This window comes from Scaptodrosophila lebanonensis, unplaced genomic scaffold (assembly GCF_003285725.1).
Source record: "Scaptodrosophila lebanonensis strain 11010-0011.00,11010-0021.00 unplaced genomic scaffold, SlebRS2 tig00000072-arrow-pilon, whole genome shotgun sequence".
Classification (NCBI taxonomy): Eukaryota; Metazoa; Arthropoda; class Insecta; order Diptera; family Drosophilidae; genus Scaptodrosophila; species Scaptodrosophila lebanonensis.
The window spans coordinates 3588379-3604765 of NW_022060558.1; the positions used below are offsets into that span (position 1 = coordinate 3588379).

A 16387-nucleotide genomic window follows, 5' to 3' on the forward strand; every position below is an offset into this window, starting at 1 on the left:
ACTTGTAGCAAATGCCAGGTTTTGAGGTTTCTTTTTATTTATAAATTGTTTCTAAATCACAGACGTTGCGTTTCCAAGCAATGCAAACGTCAATTGTTTGCTTATAAGTCAAGCATAGCAGTTAAGTTGAGTTAAAGGCCACCTTTCGCGTGCCTCTCTCGGTAATTCTCACAATGCGATTGAGAGATTTCAAATGCCATGCAAAACTGCTTAGCCATGCCTTGAGAAATCAGCGAAGCATGCAAGCTTGGGCATCATACACACACACACACCCACATAGACATACATCTACACACGCACAACGCCCCAAAATGGGCAGCTTTTTAAAATTTTATGCAATGCAATGAATTTGCAACATTCACATGAAAGCGCCATCTAGTGGCGGCAATGGCGGCCTGTGAACCAAATTGTTATTGTTGCCTTATCTGCTGCTGTTGTTGTTGTTGCTGCTGCTGCTTCTGGTGCTGCAAACCTGCCACGTAGAATGTGTGCAAATTTTTTTTTTATACGAGTATACGAGTATATTTTCATAATTTTTTGTGTTGGCTGCTTTTATTTTTGCTTGTGGTCGCGTAATCAGGGTGTAACAATTACGCGTTTTGAATTGCTGCCGCAAACAGACGCGCCAACAACACGCACACCTGCACACACGTAGCCAGAGCTAGAGAGGAAAAACAGCTAGATAGATGGCCAGATATGCAACTAACTTGGCTTGTATGCCGCGCCCCGTCACGTCTTACATGTTAGCTCTGCTCTCCGTGCTCTGTTCCCATTTGAGGCAACGGCCGAACATACCTACCTACCTACATACATACATACATACATATGTATATGCGAAATAATTTTGAAATTATAGACGAGCAGCGGTAGCTAACAAAAAAAAATTCACACAAGCATTCAGCTACACACATACATGCATACATACTTAGGCTTTTGTTAAGATTCTTACTTAATTTCAATGTTTTCTGTGGCTTACGTTTTGCATTGCATTTGATTGCTTTTCTTCATGGTTAATTAAACGGCTTAAACTCTGCTTGGCCTTTCTGTAGCACAGTTTAGCTATAATTTTTATGATTTCACGTCATTTTTCATGTACAACTTACAGCATAGTGCCAAAAAAAATACAAATAAATAAAACCAAATCGCATTTTTAGAATGTTCAATGCTCGCTTGCCATTCAAAGTTAGTGGAGTGTGGCGCGGACCGAAAGGCAATAACAAATAATAAGTACCGCTAATGTGTGTGCGTGTGTTTGTGTGTGCTCATGTGGGTGTGACACCCGCAAAATGTGTAGTTAGCTTTAATGTTAGCCCCAACTATGCTCGCTGGATTGTACAGATACTTATTAGCTAGGGGCCAAAAATGGCATTTTGGAAGGTGCTTGTCGTACGTAAATTGATAATCATAAAACAAATTGCTACAAAACGTTCGGCTATTAAAGGAGCTAATGCTGCCAGGCTTGCTTGGAAAATGTTTAAAAATAATTGAGAATATCGCAATTTACAATGAATGTGAACATGTAAGAAAGAATTCAAGAAATGTTTTGCAATAATTTTTAGGACAGCTTGTGAAGCCTATCATGCTTTAACTATCTCTAAATCATGCTTGTCAGTCATTTAATTATTCGCAAATGAACTATTCACTAAATACGATATATATACATTTACCTTTACAATGACATTTTAAAATATTTTACAATTTTGTGGATTGCGTTTTGAAATGATTCCTATTTTCTATGTTATTTTGAGTATAATGCGACTAAAGGAATATGTCTGGAAAGAAACTCAAATTTTGATTTAGTATTTGGGATGAAGTTTCCTTGTTCTGATAAGCTTTATATTAGCTCAGCATTTTATTTTTAAAATGCTTTTTGCAGGTCTAATAATGCCTCTAAAATAAAATAAACAAAAAATTGCCAACGAGTCACAGGCGTTTTCTTGATATTATTTTAATTTGATTTTTTCAAGACTTTTTTTATAACTTTTGTATTGTTTCACTTATTTTGAAAGCCCTTGCGTGTCGACAGTGCTGTATATGAATATATTTGTGTTCCAAGATACATCTTGCTCTGTTCCTTTCAAATAGAAATATCTACCTTGAATTAAAATTGATACCAAATTGGTTTTACTGCAACATTTTTTTTTTGCATATTGGACCTTTAATCATTCAAAAATATATCCCTTTTTGCTGAACTTTTAACATTGCGCAAACATTTTAGAACAATAATAAAAAATGCAAAGAAATGCTATATTTATTTGCTGAGAATTTGAAAAATGATCCCGAAATACATCCGTATCTTATATTGAGTCGATTTTTATTTCAATAAAGAAAGTATTTTGATATTTTAGGACAAATTCCTGCATATAAAGTATTTTAAATATATACCCTTCAAAGTTCAGACACCGTAGGAATGTAATTAAACGTTTCTTACTACGAGTATTTGTGCGTAGTTGTGAAGTTCTTCAATAATTGTGATCCTATAAATGGTCTTGTATGGTTGTTTATTTACATACATGTATATGCGATCAATCTTCAGCATTAATTTTATAATAGCTACCATAAATCAATCCCAGTAGATGGGCACATCGATATCATTCAAAACACCCCCAATGCTGAAAAACAAACAAAAGCGAACAAAAAATTGTTCCACTTCACTTGAAAAACACAAAAAGCAGCACAAACAACAAATTAACATCAGCAGCAAAAGAAAACGAAGAATAATTTTGCACGATCATTGCGCTGATTCTACTCATTGAATTCTATTTGATTGTATGCGCAGATACAGATATGTATGTATGTACATGCATTAAGTATCTACTTATACATATGTGTGGAGCATACTTTTCGATTTCAATACAATGTACAGGGGCGAACTTTGCTAAACCAACAACAGAGTAGCTGAGCCAGACCCAGACCCAGGCCGAAGCTCAGACCATCGTACACCCATGCCATACTGTACAGACAGTTCCAAGCCCAAGTCGGGTAGAGTAATTCAAATGAAATTGAAATTAAGTATTGATTACAATTGTAGCTCGGCTGCAGCTCTCGTCGAGCAATGCCCGCAAACGCAAATTGAGCAACAACAACATGGACATAAATTACTGTCGATATGGCAACCTCAGAAGCGTACGATGGGATGCATGAATAACATTGCCACAAAAATAACTATGGCAATATTACACTGTTAAATTTTACATTTAAAAAGTCACCAAAAAAATTTAACACTATTCATTAAATATACCTGCTGAGGGTATTTGAAATTTACATACAGTTATATACATATACAGTTTTCCTTATTAATATAATGACAAAGTATATTGAATTTGTATTAAAAAGAGTTTCATTGCGCCAACATTGATGTTTTTGTTTTCAAAAAAGACTAATAATATATGAAACAAAGTATACAATTGCAACTGAAAATAGATCCCAAAAGATTAATTTGATATCAATTCGATTCATTTTACAATATTATGGCACAATTAAGACGCAAATGTTCCAATTTGTTGCCTGAATTGTTGCCTGAATATTATTCTGATGATTTTTTGAGTATTGTGTTCTGTTTGTATTTATAGAACCAGACTCTAAAAAATTATATAAAAATTTTAAACTTTCAAATAATTATTTATAATACACCTCAACTATTAACAGAATTTCGTGTGAAAGTTAAAAGGCGAACTCATTTAATGAAATGGGGTGTCATTTTTATTGTCTAATATTTCTCTGTGCCTTTTCTCTGCCCCATTCCGGATAAAATGTCCCGATCAACAATTCCCGTTTGCAAAAAATATCAAGAATCTTAAAAAATTATATATAAGTTCAATTTTTTTGCATGGGTAATTACCTTAGGAACATGCCGATATCATTTCGAACAATCAAAATGCCTTTAATTTGGAAAAGTATAAATCATTTGAGGTTGTACTTTCCAAAATTTTTAATGAACTAAATGAACTCTACAAATGCCTTGATACTGTTACTAGTTTTGAAGGATTGCAGTAAGTTCTTAAATGATTAATCCAAACATTTCGATTTAATGAAATATTTGATGATTTGATTAATCCAAACATTTCGACTTAATGAAATATTTGATGATTTGACCTCGTAATCCGTCCCAATGTGTCGGACCCAGTGGCGATCGCGAGCGGCGATCGATTAAAATCCACCAAGAGACTCGGATACCGGGCAGCCCAAGCCGGGCAAATGAATGCCAAAAGTAACTGGAAATCGTTGCAAATTAAGTAAATCAGCAGTTTGTTGCGCACACTGGCAAACACGCACACACACATACAATCAGAGAGACACACATGGATGTGGCAGCAATCTGTCTGTTAGTAGCCGCTTGGTATTTTTATGAACAGTTTTACAGCCCATGACTCTCAAACCGATGCGATGCCTTAGCATGTGTGTTTTATACATTTTTCTGTTTGTTTGTCATCGTGCTTTATTTTTTATTATTGTTGTTGTTGTAGTTGTTGCAAAATGCGCCTTTGTTTGCATTTCATCATTCTTCCTGCCTTGCTTGCTAGTTGGCATCATCATTAGCCTCAGCCTCAGCATTTGCATTTGAATTTGCAGTTGCATTTGTTGTTTGCAGTTTGCAGTTTGGTTTGTTGGCCTTCATCGTGTGTCACGGTTTCGCAACCATTTGGCTTTGAAATGCGCCAGACATTAATTTTTGTGGCTTTTGTGTGATTTTTCGTTAATGCATTTAATTTTAACGAGCTTACTTAATGTGCAACTGCATTTGTATTGTGTCATAAAATTTGTGAATTTGTGCACAAACGATTTTTATGAGCAGGTGTGAGTGTGTCGTGTGTCGTGGGTCTGCATGTGTGTAGGTGTAGGTGTGTCTGTGGGGGTAGAGAAACAAATTGGTAAATGTATTTTAAGCGCCTAGGGAAAACGCTGCGAAGATTATAAGAGCATTTTGTTGTTTGACAGTTGCCGAAAATACGCACAGCAATATAGTATGTCACTCTAAATCATTTTCAGGGCACATTCAATGGTGGAAAATAACTAAATAAATGTATTTGCTTAACTAGATTGTACGTCAGGAATATACTAGTAACGGAAAAAAGAAATTCTACTCAAATGAATAGATGAATTATTTATTTAACTTAGAGTGTAACTTAGAATAATTTCTAAATTGGAATGTAAAACTATAGAGGTTGAAAAAGTTGAAAGATTTGTTAATAAACTTAACTCGATGTAACTCATTGCTCGGAATCTATAGAAACTAGTTCTCCAATTATTAAGGCTTAAACACCCCTGCTTAAATATGACTTTTATATAAAAAGTTGGTTCAATTGCGTTAGTTATAATTCGTCAACTATGTATACTTGTATTCTTCGGCAAGTTTAATTACATAACGATAGCTACATAGTCAGTCATACGACATAAACATCTAAAATCGAAAGATGAAATGCAATTTTTATACCCCGTACCCTTAGAGTCCAAAGGGTATATTAGGCTAGTGCAAACTATATAACAGGCAGAAGGAAGTATTTTCCGTCATTTAAAGTACATGTATGTAAGTATATATAAGTATATATTTTTAGTCCGCATGGCGATACAAATCGATCCAGACATGTCTGTCCGTCTGGATGAAGGTCAGCATTTCTGAAACACCAGAAGCTATGTTGACAAAATTCCTTTCCCCGCCACTTATTCTTATTCATTCTATCATCTTTATTTTGATTAATTGTAAGTTATACTTCCCTGTTATCATAGTTAGTATTATGCCATTGCCAAAATATTGTAATAATGATGATCTACATTTTTGAAACATCTCCACTTAAAAGCGCTTTGACAAAACTGCAAAATAAAGTGTTGAAAGAATAATTATGTTTCAAAAATTTAAAAACTTTTTAAAAACAGCATAAGGTGTGTTCTTATAGATGGAATTGTAGATTATGGAAAATAAAGTTGAAACAATATTTTAAAGAGCATCCACTAAACCCGATATTTCTAATTCTAATTCTTATCTGTATAGTTTACAGAGCACAGCATAATGGTTTTTTATATTAAAAATTTTCTTCCCAATAAAAAAAAGAATAAAAAACAGAAGCAACTGGGAATTTATGGGTTTTGAGTGAAATCACTGATGAAAATAAAACACTTAAGTAATTGCTACTGAATCGTTAAATATATAGTTTGCACGAGTACATTAATCTATAAGAGTACAATACGCCATAAAACCTACTAAGTATATATACACCATATGCATACGTAACTAAATGAACATGACAATCTGCCTGCTCGCAACGCAATCAAAGCCCTTCGAGTCGGTTACATGAAAGCTACCTAGCCCGGCCTGATTGAAGAGCCAACGCCAGAATCCAAATGCTGCCGAGTTGCTTAGTCATCGAACTTGGCCTAATGCAAAATACAAGAAAGCAGGCGACGGACTACTGGTGGCTGGCTGACTGCTGACTTACTGCCGACTTACTACTGATGACTCAGCCTTGGCAAATGTGCTACCAGTTTAACACACACACACACACACATATGCATACTCACGGCCAAGTTAATGGCAGAAGCAGATGAAAAAAAAAGAGAAGAATCTGTTTAGACCCAAAGTCTTCGTCGTCAACGTCGACGAAGTCGTCTCATCTTTTGGCCAACAGCTTTTGCAGCTGTCCTACTCCACATCTTGTGTTGGCCAAGCAGAGCTGAGATTTTGCTGCCGTTGCGTTGTTGTTGGTTGAGGCCTGCATTATGCCCAGTCATGGTTTGGCGCAACGCCCTCAACTTGTTCATCATGTACAATGCCCTCTAGCTCAGTAAGTAAGAAAAAAATTATACTAAGTATGTATATGTGTGTGTGTGTAATGCGTTTTTATGTATCTTTTGCATACTCGCACCTACAGCGCGCGCTGCGCTTGTGTTGTACTCTCAATTAGTTATTCACATAACGTGCTAAACACAAACAAAAAAACAAAATGGGGAAAAAAATGAAAAAATCTGCCCGAGACCCCCTTTTGATTAACAGAGCCTCTTACTGACTGCAGACACTGTGCCCGCATCCAAGCCATTTGGCTACTTACGAGCATGTGTTTGTGTGTGTGTGCGATGAAGAAGGTTTAGTGTTGGCTCAGCTTATGGGCTCATCCTCATTGTTTGTCAGCTTGGCTGATTTTTGTTGTTGTTGTTGTCGTTGCGCTTTGACAAAACTTTGCATGTCATGTTGTCATTATACCGCAAAGCGCTTTACCCTTTGCCTTCGAAGTCTGGCTGCATAGACTGCTGGAGTCCCTTATCCATGTGACGAGCAACCGACTCGCCCCATTCCCCCCTCTGGTTCTGCCTCACAGTGTTTGTCTACTACTTTAGTTGCGTCGTGTTTGTCTCGTCTGGCAGACTGTTTAACTTGTGCGTGTGTGCCTTAGGGGTTTGTCTACAGCCGGATATACCTAGAATACGTTATAAGCACTTATCATTGGTTTCGGCTTGACGCTTAATGCCTTTGTTTTAGCTTGCTGTCAGTTAGCGTGGAGCTTAGGGACACTTCGAATGTGCTAAAAAGTATCTTTTTGTGAAGATGTCAGGACCGTGTTTTCACACCAATTACATCCGACGAGTCGCATTCAAAGCGTGTCCAACCACTCTTGGAAGATGGTTGAATTCGAGTGCATGAAATATTAATTGGTACAAATTCAAATTCGATTTAATTTGAAGCGTGTTGTGTTAAATGTTTCATCTGCAATCATCATCAACATAATGTTAAAGAAATTCATATTTTTATTAGAAACTTTTTATTTTGTTAGATTAGGAAATGTACTTAAATTAAATTTGAGATTCATGTTGTATATGATACCGAAAATGCGTAGAAAATGCATAAATAATTTTGTGTTTATGAGCTAGACCCAAAATGATGTTTCTTAATAATTGTCTTTGGTGTACGTTCACTTATTTATACTCATATGTCGAAAATAATGTCAGTATCAGTTTCTCTATAATATATGTATTTTATTAGAGATTAATATTTAAACTTATGTATATTAAACCATTTTCCAACAAATGTAATCCGGGAAATTGGTTATAACTTGTAAAGTCTTCATTTATTTAGTAAAACCTCTTTCATCGCCTTCAACTAAACTAAAGCAGTTCAGTTCCTTTTAACCGTGTGATATGTAGATTTATCAGATAATTCGTAGGATTTTACTTTTACGAGGCACAAATATTTCTCCAAATTGATTCATTCCAATTCCTTAATCTGTTAACGTTAACGTGTTCTTCAGCAATTTATGTTCTTGGTTATCTTAGGTGTGGTTCGATATCAACATAGCCGGAAAATCTTCTTTGTTGAATAATTGTGAGGATTTTAAAAATCAAAAAATCACCTTTATGTGTTCACAAAACATAATCGCATATGTATATGTAGTATGTAAGCAATGAGTTTGTCTCCCATTGAAACAACCGGCTGATTCAACGGATTTCCGTTTTATTTGTGACAACGTAGCTTTTAAGAAAAAATCTATTTAAAAATTGTATTCACTGTTTTACATTCCGCTTCTCTTCTAATTTGAAGGGTGAAAGCTAAGAAGCAGAGAGCAAAGCCCTATTATTTTCAGTTCAATTATAAGGTAGAGCACTCTAAGGCATTCCTTTCATGTGGTATCGCATTTATTGCGGCAATTTGTGCAAATGTGATAAATCTGGAAAAGTTGAATGTGTGTGTAAATAAATGAGAAGCGCTAATGAAATTCTCATTTGCAATAATTCCCACACACACTCAATCAGTTATTTATTTCCATAAATGAGCAAGAGCTTCATCATCTCCTGTTGTAAGAACAAACGAGCACGCAAGAGCGCTTCTGAGCTCAGCTCTCGGGCTTTCTTATGAGGCAAGCTTCCAAGTTTAGGCATGAATTGTACAACAAACCTAGCAACGACGTTCTAATGCTGGTAAAACGTGTGTGTGAGTGTGTGTGTATATGTGTGTGAGTGTGTGTGTGTGTGTGTGTGTATGAGCCCAAAACAAAACTGGGGAGCGGTTTGGTTTGCTGTTGTGTTGCTTTGGCTTTGGCCGCTTGGTCGTATGAGTGATTTCTGTGGACGCCGCCGTCGCTTCGCAAAAGAGTTAAAAAGAATTCTCGAGGTCAGCCACTTTTGTGGCCCCCTCGTCCGCATGTTTCTGTCTGTCTAACTACCTTGCTATGTGTTGTTATTGTTGCTTTTGTTGCTATTGCACGGGCTATTCTCAGGCACTCTTGACCAACATATTCGCATCATTCTGCTGCTGCTTTTCTTGTTGTTATTATTGTTGTTGTTGCTGCTGCCTCTGTCCGGTTTCGCCTGCTTAAATAGTAAACGTTGCATTTTGAGTTCTTCGTCGTCTTTGTTGTTGTTCTTGTTCTGTTGCTGCTGTTTGCCGCTGCTGCCTGTTTGTATGTATGGTTTTTACTTAATTTACTTTACTGTTATGTTTTGGCTTTCCGCTTGTTGGACAAGTAACGTCAACCAGCAATTGATGCATGTATCTAGCAGATACTGTTTGCTGTTTAAGTTTGTCTTTATTAAACATTAGATGCACTTCGAAGAATATAGAATTCTGTGTAAGTTGTGAAGTTGTTGTAACCAAAACGACAACGACTAGCAATTGTTTTAAAAAAGACTCCAAGAAGTTCCGAACTCGTGTAGTATTTGAATTATGAAAAGAATCAAGTCAATTCCGATTTTAAGCAGAATTAAGTATGTTGTAGAATTAAACTTTTGCGTTTTTTTTTTTACTTCATTAACAAATATAAATAAATGCTTCCTCTCTTATCAATTTTAAGGAGTGTTGGAAGGAAAATATTGATGTAAAAACGAAAAGCAAATTACTTCTTCATGTTCATCAATTATATTGCTATTTCATTTTTAGAGCGAAACAGTTTTGGATGAAAAATGCTCTTTTAAAAACATTTGCACAGCTCTTTTATTTGTTAAAATTGTTTGAACTACACGTACACGTATGTATATAGAATGATGAGCCTTAGTTCGAAAAATACTGTCGTTTGCCTTGAAATGTTGAACTATTTTTTATTGTGCCAAGTAGTTCGGGAAGAGAAAATAGCCCCCTTGTGATGTTTCTACATCGAATTAAAATACTTAAATCTGTTCTAAGTATAGAGTGCCAGAGAATGCACGGAATAATATAAAATTCATTGGAGTTTCAGTAGCCATTTAGAAACTACTATACCTTTGTAAGCTTTGGACACACTGTATAAACATTATCATAGTTAATTATATTGGCCAAGCCTCAGGATAAAATGGCAGAGAACCAACGCAATAGTATCATATGATATCATATTGACCATGTCACCAATATGTGATCAAAGCGTATTTGTATGTGACTGGCAATACACGCATACACTTGACATTTTTGGGTGTGCTTCTGTGGGTTGGCCTCTTGACAACCTGCGGCGCTGAGGCGCGTGGGTCTTAACGCCCATTGCGCAAGCGCCACTTCCATCATCAGCAACAACCACATTACCATCTAATGCCACCTATAAGCCGACAATTTCATAACCAATCAGTCAAGTTGGTCAAAACAAATGCCAAAGGTTAATGCCAACAAATTTTGTACAAGTATCTCTGGCTTTTCTGTGTTTATGCATGTCTCTACTTGTGAACATACTCGTACTTCGGTGGTTATTATTTTTATTACATTTTTGCTGCGGCCACAAATATTTGGTCATATGTAATAAACTGTTTTGCTTTGTTTTCATCATTACGTAAGCAAACTTTTTTTTCTTTTGTTTTAGATATTAACTTAGCACACTTTTTTATTGCGACTTTTGTAGGCTCAGTCTCTAATCGTGTGCGTGCGTTGGAATGTCTTGCAATTATCAATGCCATAAAAACTTAATACAACTCGAATCAATAACGATTTTTGTTTGTGGCTCTGTATTGCCTTTTTTCGCCCTCTGCTTTTTATCTGTGATTTTTATTGGTGCATAATTTTTACACTTTGCCAGCGTCTAAGTCGCCCACTTCAGCACTTGGTTATATTTTCCGTTAAGCACCCGCCAAAATGGTAAACAAAGAGTTTCTTTGTGTTGTCGTAGGATATGCATTGTTACTATTTATTTAGCTATCAGAAGTGTGCAAGGTATTGGCATATATTGTGTTTTATGAACTTTTTATGCTGATAATAAAGTCAGATGACCTTGTCACGGCAGGTGACGAAATGTGCTGACCTAAATATTAAAGACAGATTGTAAATAAATACGACACGTGCTAAAAGCTTGGAATATTATGTGCGAATTGAATCGATAACAGATAGATTCTTTGTTGGCAACAATTAAAATTGAGAATATTTATGTATCTATAAACCAAATGTCAAATTCGCTAGTTTGTTCAGCACTCATAAATTCGATCTCTGAATAAAATCTGCTGATGTCGATTTTCACAAAAGCGATTGTTTTCGATTTAAAGTGCATGTTAGTATAAGTAAATTGGTATATTTTTGATATAGTTTCAAAATTGATCTTTTACACATACTTACATACACTAAGAAGTTGAGTTATAATTTCATTTTAGTTTTAAATTTATGAATCTTAGAAATATACAACAGAGGAATTATAAATATGTGGGACCTGCATTGATTATAACACCGTCGATTTTAGTATGCGATAAATAAATAAGAAGTTCTTTCACATTCATCACTAATTACATTATTAAATAAATCTCTGATACTTCATTCAGAGCTCCTGAGCTTCCGCGCTATTTCAATTCTGGAATTGAAATTGGAAATATAAGAATTTGTCTAGAATCATGTGCATTTTTCTTTAAAGTACCTAAAATGTTACAAAAATACTTATGTTTTTGGCGGCTGTAACTAAAAGTTAGCGAACAGCTCCAGAAGCAGAATTATTCTCAAATTTCAGTCAAGACTTTAACTTTAATTTCAAGTCTAGTGTCTTCGGAAATTTTTAAATATCAAAATTTAAATTTTCCTTTTCTTTCATTTCAGAAATTGTTTTAAACGTTGACAATAATATTATTGGCTGAATTTGGTAAGTAAAAAATTTAATTTACTTTATAAAGTTAATGTTGAAAAAACAATCGTTCTCCGTCGCTTTAAAAACACATAATATCTACAATTTCCGAAGCTGGAATCTATAAATTGTCCAAACAATTTGCATAGAGCTTAAAAGTGTGTCAAGCAAACCAAATTTGCTGTTGCATAAGCCACAGTGATAGCAACAAAAACAAAAACATTGAAACTACTTGGGCAACTTTTCTATTGCTTTTTTGTTAAACATAAAACACATAAAACGGCTTCCGTTACCAAAGTGCAGCGCACGAAGCGCAAGGTGCACATGCACACATAAATATAAGCATACAAACATATATGTACATAACTCTATATATAAAAACCGAAACGATTTCCGTTTTACAAACAGAAAACTTTTTTAATTGCAACAGCAGAAACAAAAACAAAAACAGTAGCAGCCGTAGCAGCAGTAGCAACTACAACAAATGACAGTTACGACAAAAAATAAAAAGCCATAAAATAATTTTGTTGACTAGCAGCAAGCTATAAGTATGTACATAAACATACACACAAACACATAAGCACTACATGTACATAGCGACATACAACGGTCCTCATGTTTGTGTTGCCACTTTTCATAATTTTAATTGTCTGCTTGCTTTTTGACTGACTGGCGCGCATGCCCAGTCGCTCTGTTGGTTTTGCGTGCACTGCAAAATTAGAGCCGAACTGCTATAGCCCGGAACAAAAAAAAAACATTGGACTTGCCAGAATTAATAAGAATATAAAGCACCTAAAGAAAAGAACAAAAAAAAAAAAACAACTAATTCATGATGATTTGTTAAATAGCAAGGAATAACAGTCGGAGTAGTCTTCTCAAGAGTTGAAGAAATCCTGAAGATCTGATAGTGGCCATTCACTTTATTGTAATCCAATGAGGGGCACAACTAAGGGATATATTACAAAGCAATCGCATCTAAAATAGATCAGAAAAATCGAAAATCGTTGGTAGCATCTAGCACTACCTCAAGATTTTCAAGGAAAGATTCCTATCCAACGGACAAGCCGGCAAAATTTCTTAGTATAATGAGAAAACAATAATAAATGAGCTTAATAATTAACAATACTTAAAAACTAATAATGCTAATTGGCATATTAATTTATGGCTTAAAATATTTATGGGAATGAGCGGTGACAATGAATAAGAAGAATAAGACAATGAATGTCAAAGATTAAAAAAAGGCAACTAAAATTTGAATAGACGTTATTTTATATCTTCAGATTTGGAACGTTATGACAAGCGTGTTTCCTTACAGTTATTCATACTCTTGAATTGTAGTTATAATAACGTTCCTCTGTTAGCTTTGTGGACCTCTGTTAGCTTTGCATTGTTACAGTGGCACTAACAAATAACATACTTAGTTGTGATATAACATTAATAAGGAATTATCGGGCAACGAGGACTTCATCTGTGAAAAAATGAAATACTTACAAGTCCCGCATGAATGGAAATATTTTGGGTTTTTCTAAATTGTAATTTCTTTTTGGGGTCGAGTCAATTACGCACTTCGTCGTAATACAGTGTGTATTTTTGATTCAGCCAACACCAGAATCATATTTTAAAATTATAAATTATAACGTTTAAATAATGTCGAGATCAATTACGATTTAATAACCATTTTAAAAGAAAACAGAGGACAACACAACTCTATGGATATGCTTACAATAAGTTACCATACATTTTTTCCTAAATTAAAAAGGAATTTAAGGCAAAAAATAGAATTGTTGCCAATTAAAACACTATGATGCAGAGACGTTTGATTAAAAATATAAATTCAAAAAAGTTGAAAACAGCAAAGTTATTTTTTCTCTTTTACATGCAACAATAAAAAATCTGTAGGCACGCAATTTTTTGTACTGATTCTGCGCCGTCGGCCGTGGCACGCAAACTTTTTGATCAAATTTAAAAATAAATGTTAGCATATTTGTTATGCATACTTTATGCTTGTGTGTATTTGTATTTAATAATTTCGCTTGCCTACTTTTATTTAATGATGTAAAATCGATAGCTGCTGGCCAGCCCACATGCCATTAAGTTCTTCAACTTTTTATTTTTTTTATTTTTGGGCAAACTACATAATTGGAAATTTAATTTGTATCTGTTAATGATGACCAACCAAAAGGTACGACCAATGGCCAAGAGCAATTAGCGTAACGCCTGGTCGCGCCCGTTTGGCTCGACAAGATTTGGGGCTGTGCCAACATGATATTGTGCCCCCAAACAATGAAACTTGTTGTTGTAATGGCTGTTGCTGCTTCCATTATAATTGTTATTATAGCTATTCTGGTTGTTTTGGTTCTAAAACGCCAGCGAAGCGCATTAAATTTGAAGTTTAGTTAGCGGCAATTATAGTTGTTGCGCATCTGTTGCACATGTGCAGCTTTATTTGTAGTTCTCTATCTCCCTTGCACTGTGCAACAGCGTGTGGCAGGCGGGGCAACATTGCTGGCGGCTATGCCACCGTTGGGCTTGCCTTGCTTTTGTTGTTGTCGCTGTTGTTTTAATGGCTTTGTGGCTTCTTGGGGGCAGCAAGAGCCTAAAAAGCACATAAAACATTGCCTCCACATGCACACAATTCTTGTTCGTGTTGCCACTACAAAAATGTTTGTTGCTGCTGTTGTTATTGTTGCTGTTTCTGTCCATACTCTTGCCACATACAAACGGCGACATTAGCCTCAAAACCTTAACATATAGGCTGAAAATAAACGTACTCGTAATAAGAAAAACAAAAACGGCCTACGCATGCGCGCTCTAGATTCGCTTTACTTTGAGCCTGTTTGCAATGCCAATCAGAATACAAGTAGTCACAACGAAGTCTTTATACTCTCCAGTTTAAGTTTAATTTGTATACCCTGTATACATTCGCCTTGCCCAAAGTATCTAACATGCGAAAGGACGCTCTGCGGTCTCAAAAAGTGTTGGCATGACGAGACAAATCGACCTAGACATGTTTGTCCTGAAGTCCGTCTGGATTTCGTTAATGGCTGAGTTAGCAAACTTGGTATGTAAACTCTCCTAGTCTAGAGACTAGAGGCAGCATCAATTTGCGTAAATCATATGTAATTCTTTAATTTAATTTGAAATCGTTTGATCCTAAGAAAAGTTATAAGCGCAACTTTTTTTAACATCAATACTAAGCAGACTGACTGCAGAAGCAATTTTTTTTTAAATAAAGAAAGACTTCTTTGGTCGCCTGTAACATTCTCTTTTGATTAGTAAAATTTATAGGGCTTACTTGAAAGTGCATTGAATAGTATACTTTCCGTTACTCTCACAAATATCAAATTAATATTGGGATATATGTAGTGAACATTAGTAAACCGATTGACTTGAGTAGACCAGTGTTGAAAACCTCAGTTTAAGAAATTGTACAGAACCAAATTAAATAAAAATATCTCATACTTGAAAATCGGTTGTTTATTTTCAAAGATATTCAATGTTTACATGCCGACATAAAAGATGGCGCACCCTGTATTTAATGCGATTCTATTCTATTCTATTGTTGCACAGAAATATCAAATAAGTTTTAAGTAATTTGTAAATCCCAAAACAGTAAATCCGAACTATTTACATATCCAAAACAGCTATTTCTTTGGATAAAAGTAAATGATTTTAATTGTTGATAAATAAATTCTATAAAAGTTACGTCTTTTTCATAAAAGAAATACCCGTAGACATTTACATAGCACATAAATATTACTTGAAATTGATCATTAGTTTTACAAGTAAAGGCCTTTGTCTTTGTTAGAAAATTGATTAGTTTTTGTTAAAGTATTTATAGGTTTCTTGTTTAAAGTAAATTGAATATCCATATTAGTTAGGAGTTCAAATTTTTGTGTTTTTTTTTCAAACAGTTATTAGTCAAAGTAAAGAAAGGTAAATTAATTAGTCTAAGTAATGGCTAATGGCCCCTACCGGTATTATTATAATTATAAAAAGCTGTGTTATGTTTATTTATTTATTATTTTATTAACTAATATACTATACAGCTGTTTATCGTGGAGATTACTTCTATATGTTTGAGGCGAAATGTTAATTAAATGTAGGTTAATTGAAAATTACACTTTTACGTTATGCTTACAAAATTCCAAATCAATTTATCTTACTCGATTTGTGTTTTTTGCAAAGAAGGGTATGCATAACAACTGCGTTCGCTCTCTTATTATTATTTTTACTTGTTTGGTGCTACAAAATCAAAGCCAAGTTAACAAAACAGACAACAACAACTGAAAACCCAGCCCAACGACGTTCTTGGCGTGCTCCAACACGCTCACACTTACTCATATCATATCATGTGGGGCTGAGTTGGAGCTGGAGCTGGAACTGGGATTTGGGCTTTGGCTGTC

The 16387-nt window shown here is 34.9% G+C and overlaps 1 protein-coding gene across 4 annotated transcripts in view; it reads left to right on the top strand.

The window, feature by feature from the left end:
• The window catches only part of LOC115625525 (uncharacterized protein CG43427), a 91550-nt gene that overhangs the window by 38070 nt on the left and 37093 nt on the right, over positions 1–16387 (top strand). For all 4 annotated transcript variants that reach the window (XM_030520589.1, XM_030520590.1, XM_030520594.1 and 1 more), the window contains one exon: positions 11957–11999. The gene's annotated coding sequence lies outside the window, so the exon portion shown is untranslated. The remainder of the gene's footprint in view (positions 1–11956; positions 12000–16387) is intronic.